Source organism: Canis lupus, chromosome 33 (assembly GCF_011100685.1).
Source record: "Canis lupus familiaris isolate Mischka breed German Shepherd chromosome 33, alternate assembly UU_Cfam_GSD_1.0, whole genome shotgun sequence".
Classification (NCBI taxonomy): domain Eukaryota; kingdom Metazoa; phylum Chordata; class Mammalia; order Carnivora; family Canidae; genus Canis; species Canis lupus.
In genome coordinates, this window is record NC_049254.1 from 20,244,701 (window position 1) to 20,264,866 (window position 20,166).

The window sequence follows — 20,166 nt, forward strand, 5'->3', positions numbered from 1 at the left end:
GTTTCCTAGTCATGGTTCTGCTGGTTATTCTGGGGAAAATCTCCTAACTTTTCAAAGACTTTACTTCCTTTACCTATAAAATCATTTTATTCATCTATCAAGGTGCTTCTTAAGCCCTTGAAGTCAAGGACCCTTTAGGAACCCTGTAAAAGCCACAGATCATCTCTTCAGAATCATGTCTATTGCAGTATTACAGATTAACAGGAAGTGACCACACATATGCAGATGTCAGTAAAGCTACATTGGATTTCTAACTTATCTACACCAAAATACAAAATATTTGGGAAATGAGGAGCCACACAGAGCAGGAGCAGCCACAGTTTACATAGTTTTTCTTGGGCCCAGGTGCCTGAAAAAGACTGAAGACACTACTTGTACAAATTAGAGTCTTCCCTGATTCAAGAAGGAGGGGCTTGCTGGGCCACTTCCCTTTATTTTCAGGGATTGCCTCACTATTGATGAACTTACAGCCTGTGAACTCCTAGTCAGTAAATGTTTACAAAGAATTGGTTCCTTATTCTTGAGTCCCATGGCATCAACTCAGCCACCTCCTCATATAAGGAGAAATCCCAGTCAGTGCCCTGATTTCTTCCTTCAGGTTTTCAGCATTCCAGAAAGCACACACACACACACACACACACACACACACACACACACACACAATTTGGCATATAATTTCAGAGGGTTCATAGATTCTCCCACCATCATCCCAAATTTATCCCATGGACTCCAGTTTGAGTCTCTAATTTGCATAACCTTCATGATGTTTCTGACCTCTAAAATGTTACTGTTCTAAGCAAGAGATTTTACTTATCATCAATATTCCTTCAGACTACAGTGGGAGGATTTGGGGGTGGAAAGAGCGACTTTCATCTTGTAGCTTTTAGACCAGCAATATAACATTTTCTTTTTGATCTATTTCTTTTCCTATTTTAATGCTAAAGTTGACAGAGTTTGCAGCTATCATGAAAAGTTCAGAACTTTATCTCTCACTCTTGTTCACACTAGAGATTATTATGTCCCAGAATAATATTTCTAAAATCCAAAGCGGAAGACTTGGGGGAGTCATTCTGTGCTGACTTCAGCTGAGAGTGAAATTAATGTCTGTATTATGTGTTATATCTTAACTTGATCTAACCTAGTGCTCCATCTTGAGAGAGGTGAGATATCCTACCCTTCACATTTCATCTGAAATTTCACCTCTGCAGACTCTCATTTAAACAGAAATTGGTTTCATGTTCATGGCCACCAACACTTTCAGTTCACTTAATACTGTTCAACCAAACATCCAGTGGAGCCCTTACTGATCTACTTAGCCATTCATTCCAAAAATAATCTATGGGAATGGATAACATTTACTGAGCATTTACTGTGTGCTGGGCACTATGCTAAGCACTTTGCAAATACCATGTCCTTTAATCCTATTTTGATTGCTTCTTTTCAGGGATTTTGGAAGTTATATTCGGTTTTTCCACAGTTTTGGAACAGCAGGTGATAACTGTTAGCTACAACTGGTCCCTGAAGCCGTAGGGCCACTCTTGCTGCTGTTGCAGCTACTCTTGTGGTTAGTAAGAAAGAGGAACTAAGGACAAGCTCAGTGACAGCTGAGTGGGAGGGGGCAGCATTGGGTTCTGAGTGCCCCCAGGAGGTGACCTGTCTCACCTCCAACTGAAGATCCATGAAATCCTTCAGAGAAGAGAAAGATCAGGGAACTAAAACTTATGAGTGCCTACCAAGTATCATGCTTATCTGCTTTCCGACATTTTACTATCACTCTACTAAGTGAGATGGGTGTTACTACCTCTTTGTGGAGAGGTCTGAGGCTCAGATCACATAGCTAATGCCTGTGGAGCTGGGGTTTTAAGTAGGCCTGTTTGGAACACCTGGGTGGCTCAGCAGTTGAGTGTCAGCCTTGGCTCAGGGCTTGATCGGGGGACCCGGAATGGAGTCCTGCATCGGGATCCCCACAGGGAGCCTGCCTCTCCCTCTGCCTATGTCTCTGCCTCTCTCTCTTTCTGTGTCTCTCATGAATAAATAAATCAATCTTAAAAAAATAAGTAGGCCTGCTTGCCTTCAAAACTAAGCCTCCTTCCACTGTCTCACAATGAAAAAGAGAGGAAAGAGGAGAGAAAGGCACAACGGAGAGGGGATCATGCCTTTACAAAAGCAACATGGGTTCTAGAAATTGAGATTGACAGGGAGAATCTGATCTGCTTCTCAGAATTCCTCACTTGGCTACCAGGTGGCAGGAGGTTGGATTAACTCTCCAACAGGAAACACTAGATGTTGAACAGCAAACAGAGATAAATAAATAATACATAGAGTCATCGACTAACTGAATGCTTCTGTATCAATGGATTGTTTTAAGCTGTGAGCCACATTCTCTCACAATATATGCTCTACACCATTTTGAGCTGCTGATTATATATTTTTTTCAAGATGCCTTTGAGTCTTTTCTCGCTTACCTTAAGGGTTTTATCACATATATCCAAGGGATGATAAAGTCTAAGTAAGCTACTTTCTGAAAATTCTTTTGCCCTTTGCAAAGGAATATTGCCAGGGAGAGAAACTCTTACTATCATAATTTAGGGTCTTTGAATCAGAGCTATGAGAAATCATTTTAATTAAGGAAAATCCCTATGTCTTCCCCAACAGCTGGTTTCTTGCAAGTAAGAAAGCCTAAAAATGAATCAGAGAAAAAGGGTTTGCACAATTTCTAAAATAACTTGATATATTTAGAAGTGTGACTCTGTGTGTGTGTGTTGTTGTGCAAATGTAGAAAACCAGAGAATTTGTGTGAGAGAGTCTTAACTATGTTGTAATTTTCAGAATCTCTAAATATCACATGAAATAAACTGCATAGCTCTATAGATCTACATATAATGTCCTATTATTCCTAGCTGTGAGCTCCATATTGCCATAACAGTGTGAAAGTATGGATTTAATATTTTTAAATTCAGGAACTACAGCTGCTGTGTGTGCATAAATGGCAAGGAGATTATCTTAGGTATATGCTAGTGCGCAGCTAAATATCAGTGAGAAATGGCACATTAGGGAAGTGCAATTTGGAGACAGGTGTATGGACCCCTTGTCTCCTCTATAATCTGTGATGTTATTTGGTGGTTTGTCCACAGAACAACAGGTGGTGCCTAATGTTAAAAGCCCAAAAGCAGTTACTATGGAAACCAGATGCAAATTTAGATCAGTGAGTCCACTCTGCTGCATTTAGAAAAAAAATGTGTTATAATAGAAATGAAAAAAAAATGAAATATGATTCACATCCATGTCTTCGGAGTCTTAAAATATCTGCCAAATACTGTCAAATGTTGAAGTAAGTTACAACTTCTCAGACTTAGCTTCCTACAAAATCTCTAAAAATGATGGAACTAGAGAACATTTCTAAGATTCTTGTATTTCTGCATTTTTCTAAATTCATTTCCTAACTATGTGGCTACAATCATATCAGGTCTATTGTTTAGAATGCATGAAATTCCATGAATGTACAGATAATGAAAAATAATAATTGAAATGCTAAGTGCTTATTATAGACACTTTAAAAATATGGAAAAGTGAAAGAAAATATTCAAGCCCCTCGTAGTACCAAGACTCAGAGAAAACAGCTACAAATATCTTAGTGTTTTTCCTTCAAGTCTTCTTTTTATATAATTATTTAATGTACTTGAGATTATATTGTATGTACATATACTATAAATACATGCTATATATTCTGTTATTTTTTTCATTGCACATAACATCATAAACCAATACATTAAAAATACTTAATGGGCATAATTTTAATGGCAGCATAATATATGACCACATAACTTCCCTTAAGTTATTTAAATTTGCTTGGGTTTCTTCTTTTTGAGAAATCAGATGCTTGATTTTTGTAAGTATCAGTAATACTGCAATGGTTGTATGCATATACTTCAATCTCATTTCAGATACATGTCTATAAGCAGAGTAGCTAGGTAAAGAGTAAAAGTTTAACATTAATGCACACTACTTTTGAGATTTCATATATATATGTCTATACATAGAGAGATATTGGATATATATATATATTTAGAAAGAGACTTTTCAGTTACAGTGACAGAAAACTAATTAAAGCTGACTTTAAAAGAGGATCCAAACAATGTGAATAATAATAATCACTAACATTTATTGAGCATTGTCCATATGTCAGATACTACTTAAGTACCTTCTATTATAAATTCATTTAATTCTTAGAGCACTCAATAAGGGAAGTCTATTATGATTCCTGCCTTACAGCTCCCTCTGTCTCTTGTCTCTGCCTTCCTCTGTGTAGCTCATTCCCAAGCAGGTGTTCTCTTTCTGTCTCTCTAGCTGCTTCAGATTCACACCCTCCCAGATAGCGTCCAGAGAACGAAGCTTGCCTCTTTTCTGGTTGCTCAGGCAAAAGTTCCAGAATTAACTCTGTTTGGAGTTAGTTTGACTCCAATCAGTTAACTCTGATTCTTGGCATTGCCTTGGCCCCATTGTCATCCTTGGCCCAATCACCAAAAGAATGTAGGGTCCTGGAGCTAAGTCTCATTCAGCCCTGGAGTTTAGAATGGAGTTTGCTCCACCAGAGTGAATGGTCTCAGAATGGGGGAATAATTCTCCCCGCCCCAAGACAAACCAGGCACTGTATAAAAACAGAGTGAATGGAAAATAGATGGTTAATTCCAACATAGCGGCAAGTTGACTTCAATGAGGATTCAAATTTTGGTAGCATTTAGAGAAGGGAACAGTAGCAATACCCTGAGAGAAAAACTATCTCCCTGGTTCCAGTTTTTGACGAGTAGTGATTATTGATTGATTGATTGATTGATTGATTGTGATTCACATTTAGAGTATAGGGGACTAGTTTTAGTCTAAAAGAACTGTTCAGATGCCAGACACACCTAAGATAAACGTGTTTACTGCACATGTAAAATTCAAATATAAATACATAGACAATAAATGGAGATCTCTATCTCTACCTATCTATCTATCTATGAAATTTCTAAAATTCTAGTAAATTCACTCTTTCCAGCTTAAGGCACACATCACTGTTTTCCTAAACCTGTGTGGTGTGTTCAAGAAACTGTCTAAACAAAGGACATTTTTCCCAAGTAGAAGACAAAATATAAGGTTTCTTTACTGCTTTGCCACAGTTTGAGGTACGATATAGACTGTAACTATTCCAAAATTAGAATAATCAGCCACAATTTTAGTGACTGTGATGCCATATTACATTTACCAAATATGTCTGTTTACTAATCTTAGCATTCTTTGCTATGTAATAGAGGTAATGTAGAATAGGAGAAAAAAAAAATGTCTGAGCTGTACATGGATTGCCATGGAAACAGCAGCTGACCAATCAGTAGTGAGTACTCAGAACATATGCCTCCTCTATTTGACAGTCTTGATGAACTGATGTTCTCATATTGAATACTTTTGGCTCTAGTGCCACTTGTAATGATAGTTTTTTGACATCTAAATATGTGACACACACCTGTTATAAAAAAAAAACATATATATATTCTTAGTTTTAAAATTTTCAATCTCCATGTACAAACACCCACACAGGCAGTTATTTCTCCTTTCAAAATGTTCCCTAAATCTTTCATATATTCTCCTCTCCCAATCACTTCACTTAACATTTCTTCACGCCATCTAATTATCTTCTCTCTCCTTTACTATCCCAAAACGCCATAGTCTAGTTGGCATAGAGCAGTTTCCACAATATCAAGAAATATCTAAACATGAGACAATTTTAAACATTTTCAATTTTATATTTAATAAGGAGACCAAGTAAAAAATGTATTCATAAGAACTACAAAAGGGTCCACCCCCCAAACCATGAAAAAGCCAGTTTTGTATTTCCCTAATGAGTTCAGGAAATAAAAACAGATGTGTTTCTCAGGAAAGCTTGTGAAAAATGAATGAAAAATAAAAGCCTTTGGAGGCATAGTCTAATTTATAAAAATGAGTACATTACATTTTTAAATAATCTGCCAGTTACGGAACTAGTCCCATTGATTAGATAAAATATTTGTAAATTTCTCTCAGGTGGTGAACCCTTGATCTGCAGAAAAGTTCAGGCTCTCTGGGACTTCAATGAATTTCTCGTGGTGTGACATGTTCTTTACAATAACATCAGTGAGCAGGAAGGGGTATGTACCATGATGCTAAAGACAAAATCAGGCCTTCTGGTCTTTGCTATTGTTGTTACATTAAGATTTAAGGGATGGACTTCCACTGAACCGATTGAACAATGAATAATTGTTGCTGACATTTAAACCTATCTCCAAATCACATACTAAAACTGTGGGGATGATTGAGCATAAGACTTAGAACCACTTAATGTCCAACTGATTCACTAGTAAAGCAATGGCTGATTTGATAATATAGGAATGCTCTTGTTCTGTGGGGTCACTAAAGAATTAAGCACTCTAAAAAAACAATTCTTTTCTGTATATAAACCTTGGCTTTAAACATTTCTAATACCTTTTCGACTTTGTTCAGAAATTGTTCTGGGAGCCTGGGATATGTCAGTGAATAAACAAAGATTTCCTGACTTCACAGAGTATACCTTCTAGCAGAGGATGAAAACAATAATAAACAAATTAAGCAAATTAATTATATAATATGTTAGAAAGTGAATGTTCCTGTTAAGGTGGCCAGTAGTCTCATAATTACTAAAACTTTATCTTTCCTGATTTCCTCAGAACATTTGGTATTGTTGAACCTGTTCTCCTTATTCTTTCATCTTACCCACAGTTGGATATATGTTTTTTGAGTGCCTACTAAACATTAGGTGTTGTACTGACTGCTGGGGATCTAACAGCGCACACAGCATATCTTACCTGTCCTCTTCTCTTCTAACAGTTCTCTCTCTTTTCTTAAGCCACTCAGCACTGATCATTTTAGGAGGCCTTTTCTCTTTTATCTGCTCCATAAATATTAGGGTTCTACTTCTACAGGGGTTTATCCACAGTCTCCTTCTTGATTCACATGCTTTTTTGGTGATCTCATTGATTCTGAGCTTTCAGCTATTATGAATATGTGAAAGACTCAAACTCAACATCTCATCACAACAGAATACATAGAAGGCAGAAGAAGGACGTAATCTCTACCCTCATGGAAGTTATAACCCAGTGGAGAAGACAGACAAAAAGAATGTAAAGAAGCAAATGAGTAATAATAACTGTACAATTATGACAATTTTCATGAATGAAACAAACAAGGAGATGAGAATAAGCATAGAGGAGACCTGCTATTAGAATGGGCAGAGTGGACTCTCTGAAGAAGTGACAACTGACAGAGTGATGAAAAGAAATAAGCCTTGTGGGAATATTCAAAGGAAGACTATTCTGAGTGAAGAGAATGTGCTGAAGTCCTGAGGTGAGGAAATCTTGCTAACCTTTGTGACTGGATGAAAATGAACACAGGAGACAGTGTTGTGAGATTAAGAGAGAGAAACACAGTAACTAAATGATACAAGATCTTAAAGTCCTGAAAAAGAATTTAGATATTATTCTAGATAGAGTTGGAAGTCATGGAATTGTTTTTAAGCAAATGATTAATATAATCTGACTTATTTTTCTGCCATTACTTTTGCTACTAAGTAGAAAAATGGAATTACATGTACAGAAAGAAGAGGAAAGCTCTCACTAAAGACACCACCAACCTAAATTCCGTCCCACCTGACAGTTATTACCTGAAACTCCTTTAATAGGGAACAATTTCCTCCACAAATGGCATTAGAATAATTGCAAAAAATGACAATGCTTAAGGAAGGAGGGAAAATAACCTACTAAATTCCTGGGAGCATATTAGATTACTCCTAAATTATCCATGTATTATTTTCACGTAAAATGCAATGTGAATATTTTTCTAAAATAACGTAGAAGAAAGCGAGATTCAAAAAGAAGGTGACCACATAAGTATCTCTTGTCCCAGAGGAATGAACATATTTGGGCTTTTAGTGACTGCTATGTATATTACCTGACAGAGAATTGATTGATTCCTAAACAGTTGACTGAAAATGAATTTTCTAATTAGATCCCATTTTGCCCTGGTTTCTGTTTTTAAATTAAAAAAAAAAAATTGTTCTAATGGTTTATCAGCTCGAGTACTGGAATAGCAACATAGATTTGGTCACTTGGAATCTAATTATCCTAAAACTATTCTTGTTACCAAGAGATTAGAAATGGGTGATCACTTGGGTTTATTGTGGGTAATTAAAACATCTGGATAACTATGGATATTCCCCTCCCCATTTAATTAGAAATGTTTAGCATTGTGTTAGATTAATAACCTCAGAATCTTCTGGAAAAAAAAAATCTGGGATTGAGATTTTCCTAATACTATATGCTACTCACAAACAAAACAAAAATAAAACAAAATTTGAAAGCTCATCAGAATTGTATGTCATTCATTCATTCATTCATTCAGTACATGATTTATAGGGATGGAAAATGTTAGCCCTGGGTATGCAAAAATGAACAAACAGCAAAAAACTCAAGCTGTCATGGAACTTACATTTTAATGGGGAGATTATAAACATAACAGCTAAAAAATAAATAGTATCAGATAATGATAAGTACTATGAAAAAAAGCAGGTAAGGGAAATGGAGGGTTGGAGGTTGCAATCTGAAAGGTGTCAGGAAAAACTTAAGGTAGCATGAGAGATAAAAGCAAAAGGAGGTAAAGAAGTAAACAATATTGATATCTAGAAAGAAGAACTGTTCTATTCTAAGCAGAAGAACAGTACAAATGCCCTAAAGTGGGATGTGACCAGAATATTCAAGGATTAGTCAAGTGAAACAATGGGAAAACAGTAAGAAAGATGGCCAAAGAGGTACTAAAGATGTACCAAAAGGTCTTAACTATTGTAAAGACATTTTGCTTTATTTGAAGTCAGATAAGAAGAAATTGGAGGATTATGAACAGAATTACATGATCTGACATATTTTTAAATGATTCCTTGGCTGTTGTGTTGAAAATAGACTGTACGTGCTAAAGAGCTGAAGCAGGGAGGTCAGTTAAGAGACACTATTGCAGTAATCCAAATGAAATCAATGGAGAATAAATCAGAGTGGAAAGTGGTGATAAGTGATCAGATTCTGAATGTATTTCAAAGGTAGAGCCAAGAGGATTTGCTGATGGATTAGTTATGGACTGAAAAGGAGTCATGACAACTCAAGGATTTGAGTCTGAGTGGGTGGAAGGAAAGTGTTGTCATTTAGAGAGAGAATTCGGTGGCCACTTAGGTTTGGAAGAAATGACCAGGATTTGAGTTTTGGTCATGTTAAGTTTGAAATGCCTGGTAGACAGACAAGTGGACATATTGAGTGGGCAATTAGATATACAAGTCTGAGATTCAGAGAGGTCCAGGCTGGAGAGAGAACTTTGGAAATATCAGTACATAGGTAGTATTTAAAGATAGGAGACTAGATGAAGTTACCAACAAGAGGTTCAGTGTAGCTAGAAAAGTGAAGAGGTCTAAACCTGATCCCGGAGCTCTCAAAGTTTACCAGTTTGGTGATGTAAGATGAAATCAGCAAAGGAAGTAGAGAATATGTGGCCTGTAAGATTAGAAGAAAGCCAGGAAAAGATGATATTGTGACATCCAAATTTAAAAAAAATGTTATAAGGAGATCAAATGACATGGAAGTCACTAACAACCTTGATAAGAGTGGCTTCTGTTTTGTGCAAGATGGGTCAAAATCTGCCAGAGATGAGTTTAAGAGAAGATAGCCAGAAAGGGAAGTGAGGCCAAGAGACATGTTTTTGTTTTATTTTTGTTGTTGTTGTTTTAAGATCATATTTATTTATTTGATAGAGAGAGAGAAAGAGTGAGAGAACACAAGCAGGGGGAGTAGCAGAGGGAAAGAGAGAAACAGGCTCCTTGCTGAGCAGGGTGCCCCACAGAGGACTCAATTTCAGCAACCTGGGATCATGATCTGAGCCAAAGGTAGGCACCCCTGTTTTATTGTTTTTTTTTTTAATATATTTTTTTTAATTTTTATTTATTTATGATAGTCACAGAGAGAGAGAGAGAGAGAGGCAGAGACACAGGCAGAGGGAGAAGCAGGCTCCATGCACCGGGAGCCCGATGTGGGATTCGATCCCGGGTCTCCAGGATCGCGCCCTGGGCCAAAGGCAGGCGCCAAACCGCTGCGCCACCCAGGGATCCCCTGTTTTATTGTTTTTAAGATGAGAGGAATCACATCATTTTTGTAAGCTGTTAGGAATAACCTATAGTGAAGGAAAATTTGATCCTCCAATAGAGAGAAAAATAATATCGGTTATCATAGTTAATGTACAAATGGAAAGTTAATCATAGGAACATGGACCATAGTGACAAAAACAACAGTGGAGTGTATGGGCACAGGATTTAGTCTTTGGTTAAAGGTGGTAGTAGAAGCTTGTGGAAGTTCTCTTCTGATTGCTTCTGGTTTTTCAGTGGTCAGGGAAGTGAAGTCATGAGATGAGACTGAGGCTAGAAGAGAAGTTATGAAATAACCATCTTGGAGAGTGAAAGAGTGAACAGAGCAGGGGCAGCTCCGCAGACCTGCTTGAGGACAGAGATGAAGCACTTTGTGAGTTTTTCTCCAGTCACATTCAGGTGCCAGAGCACAGGGACGGAGGAGATAGACTGTTAGAATTAATGAACATACAGTTGTGTTAAGTTGCTGTTGTGACAAAGAGGGAGGCAAATGTGTTGAGGATACACGCAAGTGTATGTATTCTAACGATGGAGTGTGGACTCCAAGCTGCATAAGGAGGCGGGTAGAGGCTCCAGAAGAGTTAAAGACAGTGAAAAGGTGACAAGATCTCTCGATGGCCAAGTATCGTAGTCAGGGCTCTGGAGGCAACAAGCTGCAAAGATAACAGTGATAGTGATGGGGTCTGAGAATGAAATGAGAGGCCATCAAGCAAGGATCCAGGACAAGGGGACTAGAATTGTTTATGTGGACATTAAAATTGTGAAGAATTATGGCAAGAACGGTGCTGAGAAAAATGACAGTAATCCAAGGACTAAAATCTCCAAAGAACTTGTTTTGGAGGTTAAAGTGGGTAGAAGAGAATGAAAGCTGCCATTCTGTTTTGTTTTTCTTGTAAGTCTACATCTGTCTTGAAACTATCAAGGCACACTGAAACAGGCTTTATTTCCTGTCCTTATCCAGATCCCGTTCCTTCTCCTACGCTGCTTCTCCAGGGAGGAGATATTCCTCTCCCTGACCCTTAGTTTCTCCACCTCTAGCTTAAACAAATGAAAACCTTCCCTTTGGCACCACTTTCCCTAACATTCCAATATTCTCCTTTGCCTATGCTTCTCTATCACTCTTCTACCCAAATCTCAAGACTCATTAATGGGAAAGTGAATTTGGGGAAGATCAATACCAGAAAGAAGGGTAGGGCCCAAGTAAGGAAAATGGGGCTGACCTATCTAATTTGTATCATCTCCTAAAATCTGTTCTACTAAAACTACCCACTGAGCTCTTTCAGACATCTTGGACACGGTGTTAAGTTTCATGCATGAGGCTCAGTATCAAAGCATTACCTGAATAGATACAAAATGCTCTATGGTGTGTGCAAATGGGTGGAGTAAATTTGATTACGCATTCGGAAAATGAACTCAGGGCTTCTACAATGGATGCCTCTACAAAATAACTGCAATAATGATGATTACTATGGCGTCTACTGCAGTAACAACAAATGAAAAATCAGTTCCCTTCACAACTGAATTGAGCCCTTTGACTTTTGGCTATAGCACAACACTGCTTAGTAATCAGTAAAACCTATTATTATCTACCTTATCAATGGTTTGCATAGCACAGAGCTTGCCAATTAGCATTTTAAAATATTTGCGGTATAGACAGTGACCCTAATTGCAAAGATTATTTTCTGAGAAGACGTAAGAGGTGACCAAATGACACCTAATAAATCTACTTCTGTAAATGCTGGGTATGGTGGGTTATAGACCTTCACATGTGAAATGAAACATGGGAAAAAATCTATAGCATGATTATAGCTAAACATTACATTTGATTTCTCCTTGGTCCCAAGACTTTAACTCAATTTAGTTAATTTGACATTTTTGGTATTAGCATGGAGACAAATTCAAGACTGAATAATGAGCTGATCTCTCATATAGCACTGAGAGGTTTGGTTATTTTTTAAATCCTTTTCCAATAGCCAGAAATCTTCATTCCCATTGGCAAACTTCCTGAACAATTCCTCTTGATATTAATGTAATTGCCTCTTTGTCATACACAAAAACCTTATGGCAACCCCATTAGTTTGATCTTTAAATGGCAGACTCTCCAATTAGGCTCAATATTGAAGCATAATTAGATTTGATCAATACATATGTAGCAGATCTAAATGACTAAATATTGATAGTGTTGTTTTAGTAACTTTATAATATTCATCTCGGTGCATACAGATTTAGTACCCCAGGACTTCTTTCTCAAGAGGCTGCAAAGTAAGGCTCTTTAAACACATTTTATGAGAGACATGTCCTGATGTACATTGGTAAGATTCAATTCAAACGTGGAAGGCCTGCATCTTTTATGGGGTTATCTATAACGTTGCCACTGAAAGTATGATCGATAGACTACCTGGGCATCACATGGGCTCTGGCTAGAGATGCCATACTTAATGAACCAGGCCCTACTCCAGATCTACTGAAATAGAACCTGGATTTGAACAAGTCCCTCTGGTGATTCATATGCACATTAACATTTGAGAAGCTTTGATCTATGTGATTAGCTTTGTAGATGTGAAAGAATGAAAGAGGAATTTGGAGAAATCATGCAATGAACATTCATTCATTCAACATGTATTTTTTGAGTACTTTGTATCGGCCATTCCCTGTGCTAGGAACTAGCGACACAGCTATGAACACATACATACATACGGGTAAACCCCATATATATGGGGTTTCCTAGTTGCTTAGATACTTTGCTATGGGCCCAGCACTGTCCCAGTTAATGTAGGACTTTGAAAGGAGTGTAGTTCATTTTGCTGATATTTATAAGCAATTAGTACATGTGCAAGTGCTCTAGGAGCTGCAAGAGCTTATAAAGGTGTAGGCCCTACCCTCAAGGAGTTTACATATAAGGGCAAGACATATTCCTAACTCTTATAACCCAATTAAGCCCAGAAGGTTTACATATGCAAAGCAATTTGGGAACAATACAAGTAAAATAAATTGTGTGATGTGAATTACAAATGGTATTGTGATTAGCAGAGGGAAAGTATAATATTTGAAGAAGTGTTTGGATTAGGTTTCAGGATGAGAGCAGGGATGGCTCTTGAAAAATACAAAGGATACTTGTTCACTGTGGACTCCAGAAAGGAAGCATTTCCCACTGTATTCATTTGTATTTTTATTCAGAAAATAAAAGAGAAAAATAAAGCTAGATTTGGAAATTTGGGAGTCATTGAGTTTCTTTATAAGAATTTATGCAGTTAACAGAGTGAACTAAGATACCTGTACCTCAATTTTGGTTTAAAAGGTCAAAATAAAGGGATAGAAAAGGGCCAATATTCCACTCTTTTATAGGAGCCCTGAGCATATCTGACCCACATCTTCAGAGGTAGGAAGGGCCAGTCCAGTGGGACAACAGGGTTTACAAGTCAGAAGACCTGAGTTTTTGCTTCCCAGTAACTCACCCAAGTTATAATGTGGTAAAGGACATCATAGTTCTCACTTCCTTTACTGGTAAAAGAAGGAATTATTTCATTTCTGCTGCTGTCTCAGCAAGCATGGGATAATCCCCAGGCAGTGTCCCTTACCCCTCCTCCATGCCATCCCATAGGATCACACATTTGCATGAGTGCCTCTCATGGAAGTTGGAAACTGAGATAATGTGTCTCTCTGGTATAGTTGCTTATAAGGTCTCACAAAATACCTACAACAACCAGAAGTCCTAAATTTCCAGGATAATTCTGTTTTCAAATATTCTATAACAAAGTCTTCCTAAGTACATTTTTTGCTCAGTGTAATGAAGCTGGGGGAAAACTGAGCTTTGAAACCATGTGGATGAGTTCAGGTCATCAGACAATTCACCTCTCTTACCTGAGACGTAACTTCTGGGTCAGTAACATGAACATACTATTCCATAGGAATTGTTGTAAAGCTTACATAATATACGTAAGGCCTGACACAGCATAAGAAGCAAATCCAAATAATAGACAAAATATTATATAGCTATTATATATAGCTAGGGTAGATCATATAGCCATATATAGCTACACATAAAATACATCGTTCATATATATTTTTCCTCTTAATCACTTGAGGCTATAATTTTCCATGCATTTGTGCTCACTGCCCATATACTTCCACCAAAGAGGAAGTGTGATAAGTATATTTACTTTTCAACACCCTTTCCTTCACCCCTTTTCATTCCGTGCAATCAGATCTCCCATGGAAATCAGATCTGTCATGGAAAGGTCACACACACCCTGAATGAAAATAAAGAAGCCTAAGTAGCAATACCTTTTCTCCTCCCCCTACCCATTACCATCTGTGCCCCAAAGAAAGAAACTAAAGTCTAAGCATAATTAAATAAGCTTGATTCTTTCTCTATGTCTTTTTTTATGGGGCATGAGAATTATATTTATGGCAGGTGCTCTATGAATTGAACAGGTGAATGACTGAAAAATAACACCATCTACATTTACTAATTCATAGAGCAAAGTTGGTCTCCTACCATGTGTCAGTCACTATCATATGCACAAGTTCACATTCCAGTGGGAGACACCAACAATTACAATATAATGTGATAATACCTATAAGAGAAATATGTAACTAAGCAAATCCTAGCTGCTGTTAACAACCAAAAGAAAGTGCATAATGGTTCAAATATGATAAACATCTCATATTCATATAGAATCTGAAATGTGTGACTGTAACATGTGCAAATTCTCCTTCAAGACATGGTTTAGGGACTCATGGTCCTTCCTTCTCCTAGGCTACACCATGGCCTAGGTCCAGTGGTATCAGTAGAAGTGGAAACAGTTGGGGAATGGACATGCACATCACTTCTGCTCACATTCCATTGGCCATAACTCGGAGACTTTGAAGTATTTTCCAGCAGTGTGGGTAGAGGTGGGGTGGGGTGGGAAGTGTTATAATTTCATTCAAAATGGATACATTATGTACTTAGGTCCTGCTAGTTACAATATTAGACATTAATCAGAATCAGCTGCTGCCTTTGGGGAACCTGTGGTCTAAGATCTCGGACCAGCAACCTCACCATCATCTGGGAGGTTACTGGCCCAGACCTAGCAAATGAGAATCTGGATGATTCATATGCACACGAAAGGTTGAGAAGCACTGGTCTAGGGTGTTCCATAGGTACTCCTCTCAGAGAATGTTGTTCTGAGGCCCACCAATTTGAAAAAGCTTTAAATTCCATGAGGAGGGAAGTGTGCTGGTGGGCCTGGGTAAGGGCTGCTGGAGAGAAAGGAACTGATTGGAAGCCCAGGGTAGGTTGCTGAGCGCAGGCTAGTGGTGCTTTCTACACAGGGCCTCAATACCTAAGAACTTCTACCTGACAGACTCATTAATGTCCTCACAAAGACTGATGTTATACATGTCCACACTCTCTCACACAATTGCTTGTATGCCCCAAACATCGTATTATATAAAGCTAAATCTTTACACATTGCAATTTATAAGTACTAAGGACACTGATTCGGTAAACACAATGTTTTCTGTGCATTCTGAGGGAAGGGAACCCTCTCGTGCAAAGCAGTCACTCAGAAGGCCTGCCCTGCATATTTTGTACTTGAATATAAAATCAAAAACCATAAATGCTGAACCGAATCTCCTATTTTATAACATATGCATGTGCAGAGAATTTCTCTATTTGTCGTGACACAAATACAGTTACAAAAACATTTAAAAATCTGACAAATTTGGACTGAAATTTATGTCAGCCCCCCAGGTTAGCACTTATGACTTCACTTGCCTTCGTGTGTTCTGTGTTGTAACCACTTCGCTATTAGCCATGTTTCCCCTAGCCTCTCTGTCTTTTGCTCTTTTCTCCCCTTGCCTCTTCCTCCCTCCAGAAACACACTCTCACTATTCTGACAGCTGGAATATATATGCCATGGTAAACAGAAAATGATTGAAAGACAAATCTAAGCAGACAGTATAACCTGGTGTGAGAGGAGATGGCTTAGAATTTATAATTAGAAGCCTATTTCAGCTTCCTTCATAGGACTGTTGAAATTCTTTTCAGGGGTGTCTTGACTGCCTTGAAAATGAATGTCATTGAGGACATTTTTTTGCCCTCTCTTGTTTCCTTGGCAACAGGTTGATGATGCAGCAGCTGAAATCCACTGTCTCCCTGGAGATACTGGTGTGGGCAGGCAGCAAACCACTGGTAATGCCTGCCATGTGTACTGAACTTGACCAAATCTTTCCATTCCAGTCCTACTATATGCCTTATACAAAGATATCTACCCAATAGAAGAATGGCTTTACAATATAATTGTTGGCATGACTATCAGTGAAAGAAGTATTCACCTGCTTTTTAAAATGGTTTACCTTTCACGTAAAACTTAATACTGAGTTTTGAAATGTAGAAGTCTTGGGTAATTGTATGCATCAATTCAGTGTCAGAGTAATATATTGAAAAAGAAAAACCCCTACCTTGTTCTGTGTTAATATAAAGTCTGAGAGAAGGGGGCAAGGGATCAGGGGTCAGGACTCTTTCCTCTAGATTTATATCAAGCGTATGGTCCCTATCGGGTAACCACAACCCAACAGCCACTCTCCACTTCTTGAATGTTCTGAAACAAATCATGCCTGTGATCTGTGGAGAAAGCATGGAAGAACTATAAATGGATACTGTCTGTCAGTGTTCTCCTCTGGAAGATAAGAGAGCAACTAGAGAAGAAAGTTCAGCTGGGAGGGGAGCGCCGTTTAGGGAAAGCATATAAGATGGCTCAAGGGACAGACAGACACAGCTGACAGGCAAGGCATCTGGACTATCGATGGACCTATTGCCAAAGGTAGGATGGCCCAGACACTCAGGGATGAATGAATGAAGGCTTTATGGAAACATGATAAACAGAGGGAAACTTGAGTAATAAAACCATAAGGTTGGTGCAACAGGTAAGTAGGGAAGATGGAATTAGACAAGGGAAAATTACAGCTGAATTCAATTAAAGAGTAGCATTTAGAATGGATTGATTTTTTTTTTCTTGAAGTAATTGAATGCAACCAACTGCTGAATTTATGCCGAGAATAGATCCAGAGAAAAAGAGAAACAGAGAGAGAGAGAGAGAGAATGTTTTACCTGAAGAGGATGCAGAGGAAAAGAGAAAACACAGAGAGTGTGAGGTCTGGGCGGCATCTGAGAGACAGGTGGGTGTGGTTATGTAAAGGAGAAGCAGGAAAAGGAAAGATAAAGTCCAAGGGACTCCAGTACCAGTCATGAACTGCCAAAGGAAGGAGAATGCCTGCTATGGGCAACTCAACTGAAGAGAAATACACAGAGCATACAACAAACATATTTGGTAAACATGTACACTAAATGGGTAATAGCTAAGGAGGATTCTAAAAATTTATAAATTTTCCACTGCCCCCATGTGATTGTAAATATTCTGGGTGATGAGTTTTGTCTGGAGTCTGGAAAGATATGAAGGTAACTTTTTGTCCTCTCAGTTCTGGTAGTCTGTTCAGGGACTGAGGAAATATCTTGGGAAATGACATTTTTGTACAGTATTTTTTTTTAAAGAACATGTTCACTGATCTAACCTTTTGCTCCCTCCATTGACATGAGCAGCACAGCCTAAATGAATCAACACCATAGTTTTCCTTCATGTTCAGGCTGAACAAATAGTGTAAAAATATGAAGAATAAAAAAGAGCAATGAGAGAATTCTCCCCTGATGCACTTAGCAGTTAATTGCACTGGCTTTAGAGTCAGGTAACCTGCATTGGAATCACTAATTTAGTTTTTAACAGCTGGATGATGTTGAAGGAGGTAATTAATTTATCCAGGCATCCACACTTTAATCTGTAAAATGGTAAAAATACTACTAATAATACCTACATAATAAAGCTATTCTTGGATTAATTCATGAAATGCATGTAAAGCTTTTAACACAATTCTTGGCACATAAAAAAAAACCTTAGCTATTATATTTTATGGTGATCAACATACTTAACTAATCAAACTAATTGTGAAACCTAAATTCCTTATTAAGTTTAACATCTGGATTGGGCAGCTATGATGAACAAAATGGAGTAAATGTCTTATTTCCAATTTTTTATCTGATAGTACCTCTGATTCTACCTTAGATCTATAACTGGGCTTGCTAATGCTTCCAAAATCAGTCAATTTATTAATATTAAAACGTTAGGCAATGATCGACAAATTAATTTTCTTCCATCCTCTTTTGGTTATTTCCCTTTTAAAAATCATATTTGAATTTAGTTAATTCAGTGAATTTAACTTACGGTAGATTTAGAGAAGCTCTATCGTTCTAATCAAATGATGGTTCATTATAGATTCACTGACAATTTTCAAATCCTCGTTTTAAAATGCTGCCTCTGATGTTCTTTATTTTCCATCCCCCTCTCTCTGTAACCTACATAGATTTTTGGGGGGGAAATGAAAAGGGAATAGAATTAAATTCATCTTGGCCAAGTATCTTTTACTGCAGAGCAGAGTTCAGGTACTTGATAAAGGAGGGGTAAATGTTCTAGGTCATGTTGGCATCAGCAGCAGCAGTAGAACATGAGGATAAAGCAGGATGTTTGAACCGGGAGAGCAAGGCAGAGGCACAGGATAGTGAGCCAAAAAAGCAGTGATGATTATGCAAGAGAATAAAAATGGACACAACCTGTGGTTGGGTAATAAGGAAGATTAGACACTACCTACCGGAAAGGAAAGCCGGAGCACAAAGATAGCTTGTGAGTTAAGTGGATCAAAACAGAAATTTAGGCAAACAAGCTTCCCACAAGAGGAGCAGGCTCAGAAGTGGGTCAGGAAGCCAAGTAGACAAGGAGCGACAATCAAGAATAGGTCCAGCAACCATGGAATCTTTGGTCTTTTGCTTCTGCAGACCATCCCACCCAGGAATTTCTTAGAATTAGAATTTTTGGTTGAGACAGAAATCTACAGCATCAGCAGTTTAGAACTGGATAGTCCTAGGAGAGAGGTCAGCCATCAGAATGGAAGAAGAGGTAATAGCTCAAGACAGATGCTGACCCAAAACTTCTTTGATGAACTAAATTCAGATAAATCACCAAGATCAAATGGTCTCTACCAAGTAACTTTTAAGAAAAAGTTGGGGATCCCTGGGTGGCTCAGTGGTTTAGTGCCTGCCTTCAGCCCAGGGCGTGATCCTGGAGTCCTGGGGATCGAGTCCCACATCAGGCTCCCTGCATTGAGCCTGTTCCTCCCTCTGCCTGTGTCTCTGCCTCTCTCTCTCTCTGTGTGTCTCCCATGAATAAATAAATAAATAAAATATTTAAAAAAAAAAAAAGAAACTTAAAGTTATGGCTTTGGAACACATGTCTAAAATGGACAGTCTGTCTTTGGAAATCATTACTGTGAGGGGAATTTTTATTCTTCCCCCCCACCCCTCCCCACCCCCAGATTCTCTCTACTTCAGGGCCAAATACCTTAAAATCCACTCAATTTTCAAACTTGTATTTTTAAATCCAAAGGACAGTCCTTGGGGGGAAGAGATGCATGTTAATCAGAATTGCAGGGAGCCAAAAAAAAAAAAAAAAAGAATTGCAGGGAGCCAATGTAGGTCATGTTCAGGTGGCTCTGAGGAGAGTAACCTGACTTAAGCCTGCAGGGGGGCACTGAGCCACAGCTAACAGGAACTGAGGAAAACCAGGATAATAAGGGGAAATTACTGGAGTGAATCATGGATGGGACACACACACACACACACACACACACAAGTCTGCTAAACAAATGACTAGTGGGCCTTCCTCAAGGTTTACTTATTAATACATAGGCTCTGTTTCCCTTCATTGACTTTGTACTTCAAATAGGTAGGTACGAATGTTCTGTGTGGAAGGGACTCCGTGAAGACTGCTGAAGGGAAGTAAAGGTTAGGACATGGTCCCAAAGGCAAACGAAAGTGTTTGCTTTACAGGCACCTAGAATAATCATATGTGAAA

General features: G+C 38.2%; 2 long non-coding RNA genes across 4 annotated transcripts in view; one reads left to right on the top strand and one right to left on the bottom strand.

The window, feature by feature from the left end:
* Positions 1-16,635, top strand: part of LOC111093767 — a 37,703-nt gene extending 21,068 nt beyond the window's left edge. Inside the window, exons 2-3 of one of the 2 annotated variants that reach the window (XR_005383349.1) lie at positions 6,058-6,161; positions 16,331-16,635. This is a non-coding gene — a long non-coding RNA (uncharacterized LOC111093767). Of the gene's footprint in view, positions 1-6,057; positions 6,162-7,088; positions 8,375-16,330 lie in introns of those variants that run through there. The other variant, XR_005383350.1, reaches the window with a different exon arrangement.
* The window catches only part of LOC111093766, a 31,504-nt gene extending 12,408 nt beyond the window's left edge, over positions 1-19,096 (bottom strand). The window contains exons 1-2 of one of the 2 annotated variants that reach the window (XR_005383347.1): positions 18,908-19,096; positions 18,484-18,614 (exon numbers count right to left, since the gene is read on the bottom strand). This is a non-coding gene — a long non-coding RNA (uncharacterized LOC111093766). The remainder of the gene's footprint in view (positions 1-18,483; positions 18,615-18,907) is intronic. The other variant, XR_005383348.1, reaches the window with a different exon arrangement.
* Between the last annotated feature and the right edge of the window lie 1,070 nt (positions 19,097-20,166).